This window comes from Oncorhynchus masou, unplaced genomic scaffold (assembly GCF_036934945.1).
Source record: "Oncorhynchus masou masou isolate Uvic2021 unplaced genomic scaffold, UVic_Omas_1.1 unplaced_scaffold_988, whole genome shotgun sequence".
In the NCBI taxonomy this organism is placed as follows: Eukaryota; Metazoa; Chordata; class Actinopteri; order Salmoniformes; family Salmonidae; genus Oncorhynchus; species Oncorhynchus masou.
Genome location: NW_027016399.1, coordinates 219,419 through 232,063, shown reverse-complemented (window position 1 = coordinate 232,063; position 12,645 = coordinate 219,419). Strand labels below are relative to the sequence as shown.

The 12,645-nt window shown below is 40.6% G+C and overlaps 1 long non-coding RNA gene and 1 other non-coding gene across 2 annotated transcripts; one reads left to right on the top strand and one right to left on the bottom strand.

The window, feature by feature from the left end:
- Nucleotides 1-420: 420 nt before the first annotated feature.
- Nucleotides 421-1,692, top strand: LOC135538603 (uncharacterized). Its single transcript, XR_010455452.1, has 2 exons — nucleotides 421-878; nucleotides 996-1,692. It is a non-coding gene; the product is annotated as an uncharacterized LOC135538603 (long non-coding RNA).
- A 3,917-nt stretch (nucleotides 1,693-5,609) lies between these two features.
- Nucleotides 5,610-5,683, bottom strand: trnat-ugu (transfer RNA threonine (anticodon UGU)). Its single transcript has one exon. It is a non-coding gene; the product is annotated as a tRNA-Thr (tRNA).
- Between the last annotated feature and the right edge of the window lie 6,962 nt (nucleotides 5,684-12,645).

Sequence of the window (12,645 nt, the reverse complement as noted above, 5' to 3'; positions counted from 1 at the left end):
CTATGGACCTGAAAGGGACTGCAGTGTGCTCCAGTCTCCAGCAGGGGGCAGTAAACCCTATGGACCTGAAAGGGACTGCAGTGTGCTCCAGTCTCCAGCAGGGGGCACTAAAACCCTATGGACCTGAAAGGGAAGTGAGGAATAAAAATCAAAGGTGAATTTACATTGATGTTTCCACGGAGACCTGAATCATATCCACGAGGCACCAAACTGAAGAAAATGAACAGAAACACGGAGGGACTAACTGAACTAAAATAATTCTGTTGCTAAATGTTTTGCTACAGTGTTCTCTAACGAATAACACCCTGGATTCAAATACTATTTGAAATCTTTCCAACACTTTGAGCATTTCCTTTGTCCTCCAGGTCGGCGGGGTTTGTTTGTACTTTTAGGACTTTTCTATTGGTTCCATTACAACAAACTCAATCAAACACTGCTTATTAAATATTCAACATTATTTTAACGCAGGTCTGTTTCCACATGCAATAAGCCTGTAACGTCTTGTATGATCTCATCAGGTAAAGGTGTGTCAAATGGAAGGGCAAGTCTCACCACTGAGAGGAAAACATCACTGGTCCACCTCTGCATCAGGTCAGCTATGTTGATCAGTACTGTCCCAGGGATGCTGGGAGCAGAGATGAACTCCCTGACCTGGTACCACCTATGGAGTTGTCATTTTAATATCAGTTTAACCCCATTACTGCTATAACACATAAACCATGTTAATAGAATGAAATGGATCCAGGTTCCATTTATTCTACATCAGATTTACTGCCTGTGGAACACTTCTCCATAGTGTCTGAAATCAAGATGACTGCAGGTCTGAATCCCAAACTAATGGGGGGAAATGGATCCATCTAATAAGATGGTATTTAGAGGTATGGACCTTTCTATTGGGGTGAATCATCCCCTTAACATACAGTACCAGTCAAAAGTTTGGACACACCTACTCATTCAAGGGTTTTTCTTTATTTTTACTATTTTCTACATTGTAGAAACATAGGGAAGACATCAAAACTCCAAAATAACACATGGAATCATGTAGTAACCAACAACGTGTTAAACAAATCAAGTGGAGGCCAGGTCATCTGATGCAGCACTCCATCACTCTCCTTCTTGGTCAAATAGCCCTTACACAGCCTGGAGGTGTCATTGACCTGCTGGAAAACAAATGATACTACCACTAAGCACAAACCAGATGGGATGGCGAATCACTGCAGATTGCTATGGTAGCCATGCTGATTAAGTTTGCCTTGAATTCTAAATAAATCACTGACATTCACCAGCAAAGCACCATCACACCTCCTCCTCCATGCTTCACGGTGGGAGCCACACATGCAGAGATCATCTGTTCACCTCCTCTGCTTCTCACAAAGACATCACACCTCCTCCTCCATGCTTCACGGTGGGAACCACACATGCAGAGATCATCTGTTCATCTAATCTGCTTCTCACAAAGACACGGTTGGAACCAGATATCTTAAATTTGAACTCATCAGACAAAAGGACAGATTTCCACCGGTCTAATGTCCATTGCTCGTGTTTCTTGGCTCAAGCAAGTCTCTTCTTATTATTGGTGTCCATTAGCAGTGGTTTCTTTGCAGCAATTGATAGTGAGGGTGTTTTCTGTTAACAGAATGTGTTTCTTGTTAAAAGGCTGAATATCAATAAAGGGAATAAGCAAAGACACTGTGGAATTCTGGGATTGAGTTTACTTATTGGTATAATTATATAGTGAACTATAGTTATCTGTACTTATTGGTATAAATCTATAATGAACTATAGTTATCTGTACTTATTGGTATAATTATATAGTGAACTATAGTTATCTGTACTTAATGGTATAATTCTATAATGAACTATAGTTATCTGTACTTAATGGTATAATTATATAGTGAACTATAGTTATCTGTACTTAATGGTATAATTCTATAATGAACTATAGTTATCTGTACTTAATGGTATAATCTGTACTTATATAATTATATAGTGAACTATAGTTATCTGTACTTAATGGTATAATTCTATAATGAACTATAGGGATCTGTACTTCATCCTATAATGGCCCATAGTAATATTATAGTCTGATAATGGCATGTAGCAATCTTATAATTTCCTATAGTAATCTGTACTTATTATTTCCTGGAAATAATGTATAGGTGCGCCACCAATATAATTGATCCAAGGAACTAGAGGGGAGGGGAACCCCGCCTAGAGGAAAGAACTTAGATTTGGAAACAATGGTGGAGTAAAGCCGAGGGGATCTGGTTATTAGCATAAAGTGGAGGGACGATGACACCTCTATAAGCATGAAACTGTATAAAAGGACTGAGACTGAGTTCGGCAGTTGGTCCATGGCCCAGCTTGTTACTTTGTAATAAAGTCTATTTGAATTCACAAGTTCTGGTATCTGAGAAATGTGATTGAGCGAATATTTCAACGACAAAAATGGCGAGCTTGCCAGGAGTGGCTACAAGGGACCAGCAAATGGTGGAGAACTCTATGACTGCAGACGGGTCTTTCTGGATGAATTGAGCAAACAGGTGGCCACCTAGATGAGAGGTAAGCTGTTTTTATTTAACTAGACAAGTCAGTTAAGAACAAATTCTTATTTACAATGACGGCCTACTGGGGAACAGTGGGTTAACTGCCTTGTTCAGGGGCAGAACGACAGATTTTTGCCTTGTCAGCTCGGGATTTGATGTTGCAACCTTTCAGGGAGTTGTCCCCAAACTCAACCCATTCATCTTATAGAATCAGTCAGGAGAGTCATTCAATTCATCTGGGGCATTGATTCCATCTCATTCATCTGTCCTGTTGACTGTTCTGTTCCGTCCAGTTTGAAGTGGCAACTGTCCATCTGCATGGTGGAATAGAATTAAATAAAAGACCTTTGGTTGCTGCCCTATAGTGTCTAGGAAATGTATCGATAGGGGACTGATCAGACAGGCAAAAATACATTTGTTTACTGCCTATTGTGCCGAGGAAGTGAATCAATTAGGGACTTCTCAGATAGGCAAAAATCCTGTTGTTACCGCTTGGCTGTGTTGAGGAAGTGAATCAGTAAAGGACTGCAAACAGACTTCCAGATAAGTGAGGCCTTGTTCAGGTGTGTTTTGACCTACGGTTCACCAGCACACACACACACAATTTACTGGTTACGAATATGCATTAGTGGGGTTGATACTGTGGGATTTATCCTTACTTTCTGGTGAGACCAGAACAATCTCACAAGAAATGATAGAAACAGGTGGGATTTAATTATAAAATGTAATCTATTTAACCATTGCTTTATGAGATAAGTTGATTGGTTATTCAAATTAGTTTATTTTTGATTTATCATGTTTTTGAATCATGTTGGAGACTGGAGCACACTGCAGTCCCTTTCAGGTCCATAGGGGTTTACTGCCCCCTGCTGGAGACTGGAGCACACTGCAGTCCCTTTCAGGTCCATAGGGATTACTGCCACCTGCTGGAGACTGGAGCACACTGCAGTCCCTTTCAGGTCCATAGGGGTTGGCTCGGTCCTAATTGATGTGTTCTCTGTCACCTGGAGCTGCATGGAAAATGGTCCAGGAACTAAAGGACAATTCAGGACTAGTCAGCCCACTACAAGCTGGTATCACTTCCTTTCTACTAAACTATATGGTCTGGTTTCCCAGACACAGATGAATCCTAGTCCTGGACTAAACAGTATGTTCAATGTAGATGTCCAGGAAACCGGCCCTAAATGTGTCATCTTTCATCCTCCCATACTGCTCAGTCCAGCAACATTAAACCTGTCCAGCAGGTGGTGCTGTTGACCAAACAATAAAACCAGCAGATATCTTGACTTGCCACTCAGTATATCAGTAATGTTCAGAATAGTACTTTAATATCATTGGAGATTGATGGTCTTTTTAATCCACTATCCAGAGTCAGGAACAGATGAAGTTAGGTCTGCTACTGTTCAGTGATTAAATATGATTTCTGGTGATGGGAAATAATAAAAAACACTCAACTTCATCTAGTAATAGTTTTCCTTTGTTATTTATTCCAAGGTGTGTCTTTAACTTGTAAATGTATTGTGTGGAGGTGAGCTAGTGGTGTGGCTGATAGAATAGAATGAAGAGGGAGGAGGGGAGGAAGGGGAGGAGTGAAGGGCTGTTCAAGAAACCAGATGAGGAAGAGGAAGATGTTCAGGGGAATTACTGTCTCTGTTCCAAATGGTTCCCTATTCCCTACGTAGTGCACTACGGTGCTTCTGACCAGGTCTAAAGTAGTGTTCTACGTAGGGAATAGGGTGTAGATTTATTACAATATCATGCTTTAGTGTTTGGCACAAAAATATATTAGATATCCACCCCTACTTCCTGTCTGTCATCCCCAGTTCTGTTAAGACTTCCTCTCATTGAACTGGGCCTCATTCTAAATGGTCACTTTGTATTGATAGTCCATACTGGTCTTTACTATGGTTCTACATACAGTACCTGTATTGATAGTCCATACTGGTCTTTACTATGGTTCTACATACAGTACCTGTATTGATAGTCCATACTGGTCTTTCCTATGGTTCTACATACAGTATCTGTATTGATAGTCCATACTGGTCTTTACTATGGTTCTACATACAGTACCTGTATTGATAGTCCATACTGGTCTTTACTATGGTTCTACATACAGTATCTGTATTGATAGTCCATACTGGTCTTTACTATGGTTCTACATACAGTACCTGTATTGATAGTCCATACTGGTCTTTCCTATGGTTCTACATACAGTACCTGTATTGATAGTCCATACTGGTATTTACTATGGTTCTACATACAGTACCTGTATTGATAGTCCATACTGTTCTTTACTATGGTTCTACATACAGTACCTGTATTGATGAGGGCCTCATCATCTGGCAGTAAAACCCTATGGACCTGAAAGGGACTGCAGTGTGCTCCAGTCTCCAGCAGGGGGCAGTAAACCCCTATGGACCTGAAAGGGACTGCAGTGTGCTCAGTCTCCAGCAGGGGGCAGTAAACCTCTATGGACCTGAAAGGGACTGCAGTGTGCTCAGTCTCCAGCAGGGGGCAGTAACACCCTATGAACCTGAAAGGGGAAGTGAGGAGTAAAAATCAAAGGTGAATTTACATTGATGTTTCCACGGAGACCTGAATCATATCCACGAGGCACCAAACTGAAGAAAATGAACAGAAACACGGAGGGACTAACTGAACTAAAATAATTCTGTTGCTAAATGTTTTGCTACAGTGTTCTCTAACGAATACAACCCTGGATTCAAATACTATTTGAAATCTTTCCAACACTTTGAGCATTTCCTTTGTCCTCCAGGTCGGCGGGGTTTGTTTGTACTTTTAGGACTTTTCTATTGGTTCCATTACAACAAACTCAATCAAACACTGCTTATTAAATATTCAACATTATTTTAACGCAGGTCTGTTTCCACATGCAATAAGCCTGTAACGTCTTGTATGATCTCATCAGGTAAAGGTGTGTCAAATGGAAGGGCAAGTCTCACCACTGAGAGGAAAACATCAATAATAATATATCCCATTTAGCAGACGCTTTTGTCCAAAGCGACTTATAAGTCGGCTGGGGCCACTACTTTTACATATGGGTGGCCCCAGCGGGAATCGAACCCACGACGCTTGGCGTTACAAGCGCCATGCTCTACCGACTGAGCCACACAGACATCACTGGTCCACCTCTGCATCAGGTCAGCTATGTTGATCAGTACTGTCCCAGGGATGCTGGGAGCAGAGATGAACTCCCTGACCTGGTACCACCTATGGAGTTGTCATTTTAATATCAGTGTAAGCCCATTACTGCTATAAAACATAAACCATGTTAATAGAATGAAATGGATCCAGGTTCCATTTATTCTACATCAGATTTACTGCCTGTGGAACACTTCTCCATAGTGTCTGAAATCAAGATGACTGCAGGTCTGAATCCCAAACTAATGGGGAAATGGATCCATCTAATAAGATGGTATTTAGAGGTATGGACCTTTCTATTGGGGTGAATCATCCCCTTAACATACAGTACCAGTCAAAAGTTTGGACACACCTACTCATTCAAGGGTTTTCTTTATTTTTACTATTTTCTACATTGTAGAAACATAGGGAAGACATCAAAACTCCAAAATAACACATGGAATCATGTAGTAACCAACAACGTGTTAAACAAATCAAGTGGAGGCCAGGTCATCTGATGCAGCCCTTCATCACTCTCCTTCTTGGTCAAATAGCCCTTACACAGCCTGGAGGTGTCATTGACCTGCTGGAAAACAAATGATACTAACACTAAGCACAAACCAGATGGGATGGCGAATCACTGCAGATTGCTATGGTAGCCATGCTGATTAAGTTTGCCTTGAAGTCTAAATAAATCACTGACATTCACCAGCAAAGCACCATCACACCTCCTCCTCCATGCTTCACGGTGGGAGCCACACATGCAGAGATCATCTGTTCACCTCCTCTGCTTCTCACAAAGACATCACACCACCTCCTCCATGCTTCACGGTGGGAACCACATGCAGAGATCATCTGTTCATCTAATCTGCTTCTCACAAAGACACGGTTGGAACCAGATATCTTAAATTTGAACTCATCAGACAAAAGGACAGATTTCCACCGGTCTAATGTCCATTGCTCGTGTTTCTTGGCTCAAGCAAGTCTCTTCTTATTATTGGTGTCCATTAGCAGTGGTTTCTTTGCAGCAATTGATAGTGAGGGTGTTTTCTGTTAACAGAATGTGTTTCTTGTTAAAAGGCTGAATATCAATAAAGGGAATAAGCAAAGACACTGTGGAATTCTGGGATTGTTAGTTTACTTATTGGTATAATTATATAGTGAACTATAGTTATCTGTACTTATTGGTATAAATCTATAATGAACTATAGTTATCTGTACTTATTGGTATAATTATATAGTGAACTATAGTTATCTGTACTTAATGGTATAATTCTATAATGAACTATAGTTATCTGTACTTAATGGTATAATTATATAGTGAACTATAGTTATCTGTACTTAATGGTATAATTCTATAATGAACTATAGGGATCTGTACTTAATCCTATAATGGCCCATAGTAATATTATAGTCTGATAATGGCATGTAGCAATCTTATAATTTCCTATAGTAATCTGTACTTATTATTTCCTGGAAATAATGTATAGGTGCGCCACCAATATAATTGATCCAAGGAACGAGAGGGAGGGGAACCCCGCCTAGAGGAAAGAACTTAGATTTGGAAACAATGGTGGAGTAAAGCCGAGGATCTGGTTATTAGCATAAAGTGGAGGGACGATGACACCTCTATAAGCATGAAACTGTATAAAAGGACTGAGACTGAGTTCGGCAGTTGGTCCATGGCCCAGCTTGTTACTTTGTAATAAAGTCTATTTGAATTCACAAGTTCTGGTATCTGAGAAATGTGATTGAGCGAATATTTCAACGACAAAAATGGCGAGCTTGCCAGGAGTGGCTACAAGGGACCAGCAAATGGTGGAGAACTCTATGACTGCAGACGGGTCTTTCTGGATGAATTGAGCAAACAGGTGGCCACCTAGATGAGAGGTAAGCTGTTTTTATTTAACTAGACAAGTCAGTTAAGAACAAATTCTTATTTACAATGACGGCCTACTGGGGAACAGTGGGTTAACTGCCTTGTTCAGGGGCAGAACGACAGATTTTTGCCTTGTCAGCTCGGGGATTTGATGTTGCAACCTTTCAGGGAGTTGTCCCCAAACTCAACCCATTCATCTTATAGAATCAGTCAGGAGAGTCATTCAATTCATCTGGGGCATTGATTCCATCTCATTCATCTGTCCTGTTGACTGTTCTGTTCCGTCCAGTTTGAAGTGGCAACTGTCCATCTGCATGGTGGAATAGAATTAAATAAAAAAGACCTTTGGTTGCTGCCCTATAGTGTCTAGGAAATGTATCGATAGGGGACTGATCAGACAGGCAAAAATACATTTGTTTACTGCCTATTGTGCCGAGGAAGTGAATCAATTAGGGACTTCTCAGATAGGCAAAAATCCTGTTGTTACCGCTTGGCTGTGTTGAGGAAGTGAATCAGTAAAGGACTGCAAACAGACTTCCAGATAAGTGAGGCCTTGTTCAGGTGTGTTTTTGACCTACGGTTCACCAGCACACACACACACAATTTACTGGTTACGAATATGCATTAGTGGGGTTGATACTGTGGGATTTATCCTTACTTTCTGGTGAGACCAGAACAATCTCACAAGAAATGATAGAAACAGGTGGGATTTAATTATAAAATGTAATCTATTTAACCACTGCTTTATGAGATAAGTTGATTGGTTATTCAAATTAGTTTATTTTTGATTTATCATGTTTTTGAATCATGTTGGAGACTGGAGCACACTGCAGTCCCTTTCAGGTCCATAGGGGTTTACTGCCCCCTGCTGGAGACTGGAGCACACTGCAGTCCCTTTCAGGTCCATAGGGATTACTGCCACCTGCTGGAGACTGGAGCACACTGCAGTCCCTTTCAGGTCCATAGGGGTTGGCTCGGTCCTAATTGATGTGTTCTCTGTCACCTGGAGCTGCATGGAAAATGGTCCAGGAACTAAAGGACAATTCAGGACTAGTCAGCCCACTACAAGCTGGTATCACTTCCTTTCTACTAAACTATATGGTCTGGTTTCCCAGACACAGATGAATCCTAGTCCTGGACTAAACAGTATGTTCAATGTAGATGTCCAGGAAACCGGCCCTAAATGTGTCATCTTTCATCCTCCCATACTGCTCAGTCCAGCAACATTAAACCTGTCCAGCAGGTGGTGCTGTTGACCAAACAATAAAACCAGCAGATATCTTGACTTGCCACTCAGTATATCAGTAATGTTCAGAATAGTACTTTAATATCATTGGAGATTGATGGTCTTTTTAATCCACTATCCAGAGTCAGGAACAGATGAAGTTAGGTCTGCTACTGTTCAGTGATTAAATATGATTTCTGGTGATGGGAAATAATAAAAAACACTCAACTTCATCTAGTAATAGTTTTCCTTTGTTATTTATTCCAAGGTGTGTCTTTAACTTGTAAATGTATTGTGTGGAGGTGAGCTAGTGGTGTGGCTGATAGAATAGAATGAAGAGGGAGGAGGGGAGGAAGAGGGAGGAGTGAAGGGCTGTTCAAGAAACCAGATGAGGAAGAGGAAGATGTTCAGGGGAATTACTGTCTCTGTTCCAAATGGTTCCCTATTCCCTACGTAGTGCACTACGGTGCTTCTGACCAGGTCTAAAGTAGTGTTCTACGTAGGGAATGAGAATAATTTATTACAATATCATGCTTTAGTGTTTGGCACAAAAATATATTAGATATCCACCCCCTACTTCCTGTCTGTCATCCCCAGTTCTGTTAAGACTTCCTCTCATTGAACTGGGCCTCATTCTAAATGGTCACTTTGTATTGATAGTCCATACTGGTCTTTACTATGGTTCTACATACAGTACCTGTATTGATAGTCCATACTGGTCTTTACTATGGTTCTACATACAGTACCTGTATTGATAGTCCATACTGGTCTTTCCTATGGTTCTACATACAGTATCTGTATTGATAGTCCATACTGGTCTTTACTATGGTTCTACATACAGTACCTGTATTGATAGTCCATACTGGTCTTTACTATGGTTCTACATACAGTATCTGTATTGATAGTCCATACTGGTCTTTACTATGGTTCTACATACAGTACCTGTATTGATAGTCCATACTGGTCTTTCCTATGGTTCTACATACAGTACCTGTATTGATAGTCCATACTGGTATTTACTATGGTTCTACATACAGTACCTGTATTGATAGTCCATACTGTTCTTTACTATGGTTCTACATACAGTACCTGTATTGATGAGGGCCTCATCATCTGGCAGTAAAACCCTATGGACCTGAAAGGGACTGCAGTGTGCTCAGTCTCCAGCAGGGGGCAGTAAACCCCTATGGACCTGAAAGGGACTGCAGTGTGCTCAGTCTCCAGCGGGGGCAGTAAACCTCTATGGACCTGAAAGGGACTGCAGTGTGCTCAGTCTCAGCAGGGGCAGTAACACCCTATGAACCTGAAAGGGGAAGTGAGGAGTAAAAATCAAGGTGAATTTACATTGATGTTTCACGGAGACCTGAATCATATCCACGAGGCACCAAACTGAAGAAAATGAACAGAAACACGGAGGGACTAACTGAACTAAAATAATTCTGTTGCTAAATGTTTTGCTACAGTGTTCTCTAACGAATACAACCCTGGATTCAAATACTATTTGAAATCTTTCCAACACTTTGAGCATTTCCTTTGTCCTCCAGGTCGGCGGGGTTTGTTTGTACTTTTAGGACTTTTCTATTGGTTCCATTACAACAAACTCAATCAAACACTGCTTATTAAATATTCAACATTATTTTAACGCAGGTCTGTTTCCACATGCAATAAGCCTGTAACGTCTTGTATGATCTCATCAGGTAAAGGTGTGTCAAATGGAAGGGCAAGTCTCACCACTGAGAGGAAAACATCAATAATAATATATCCCATTTAGCAGACGCTTTTGTCCAAAGCGACTTATAAGTCGGCTGGGGCCACTACTTTTACATATGGGTGGCCCCCAGCGGGAATCAACCCACGACGCTTGGCGTTGCAAGCGCCATGCTCTACCGACTGAGCCACACAGACATCACTGGTCCACCTCTGCATCAGGTCAGCTATGTTGATCAGTACTGTCCCAGGGATGCTGGGAGCAGAGATGAACTCCCTGACCTGGTACCACCTATGGAGTTGTCATTTTAATATCAGTGTAAGCCCATTACTGCTATAAAACATAAACCATGTTAATAGAATGAAATGGATCCAGGTTCCATTTATTCTACATCAGATTACTGCCTGTGGAACACTTCTCCATAGTGTCTGAAATCAAGATGACTGCAGGTCTGAATCCCAAACTAATGGGAAATGGATCCATCTAATAAGATGGTATTTAGAGGTATGGACCTTTCTATTGGGGTGAATCATCCCCTTAACATACAGTACCAGTCAAAAGTTTGGACACACCTACTCATTCAAGGGTTTTCTTTATTTTTACTATTTTCTACATTGTAGAAACATAGGGAAGACATCAAAACTCCAAAATAACACATGGAATCATGTAGTAACCAACAACGTGTTAAACAAATCAAGTGGAGGCCAGGTCATCTGATGCAGCCCTTCATCACTCTCCTTCTTGGTCAAATAGCCCTTACACAGCCTGGAGGTGTCATTGACCTGCTGGAAAACAAATGATACTAACACTAAGCACAAACCAGATGGGATGGCGAATCACTGCAGATTGCTATGGTAGCCATGCTGATTAAGTTTGCCTTGAAGTCTAAATAAATCACTGACATTCACCAGCAAAGCACCATCACACCTCCTCCTCCATGCTTCACGGTGGGAGCCACACATGCAGAGATCATCTGTTCACCTCCTCTGCTTCTCACAAAGACATCACACCACCTCCTCCATGCTTCACGGTGGGAACCACACATGCAGAGATCATCTGTTCATCTAATCTGCTTCTCACAAAGACACGGTTGGAACCAGATATCTTAAATTTGAACTCATCAGACAAAAGGACAGATTTCCACCGGTCTAATGTCCATTGCTCGTGTTTCTTGGCTCAAGCAAGTCTCTTCTTATTATTGGTGTCCATTAGCAGTGGTTTCTTTGCAGCAATTGATAGTGAGGGTGTTTTCTGTTAACAGAATGTGTTTCTTGTTAAAAGGCTGAATATCAATAAAGGGAATAAGCAAAGACACTGTGGAATTCTGGGATTGAGTTTACTTATTGGTATAATTATATAGTGAACTATAGTTATCTGTACTTATTGGTATAAATCTATAATGAACTATAGTTATCTGTACTTATTGGTATAATTATATAGTGAACTATAGTTATCTGTACTTAATGGTAAAATTCTATAATGAACTATAGTTATCTGTACTTAATGGTATAATTATATAGTGAACTATAGTTATCTGTACTTAATGGTAAAATTCTATAATGAACTATAGTTATCTGTACTTATTGGTATAATTATATAGTGAACTATAGTTATCTGTACTTAATGGTATAATTATATAGTGAACTATAGTTATCTGTACTTAATGGTATAATTCTATAATGAACTATAGGGATCTGTACTTCATCCTATAATGGCCCATAGTAATATTATAGTCTGATAATGGCATGTAGCAATCTTATAATTTCCTATAGTAATCTGTACTTATTATTTCCTGGAAATAATGTATAGGTGCGCCACCAATATAATTGATCCAAGGAACTAGAGGGAGGGAACCCGCCTAGAGGAAAGAACTTAGATTTGGAAACAATGGTGGAGTAAAGCCGGGGATCTGGTTATTAGCATAAAGTGGAGGGACGATGACACCTCTATAAGCATGAAACTGTATAAAGGACTGAGACTGAGTTCGGCAGTTGGTCCATGGCCCAGCTTGTTGCTTTGTATCTATTTGAATTCACAAGTTCTGGTATCTGAGAAATGTGATTGAAGCGAATATTTCAACGACAAAAATGGCGAGCTTGCCAGGAGTGGCTACAAGGGACCAGCAAATGGTGGAGAACTCTATGAC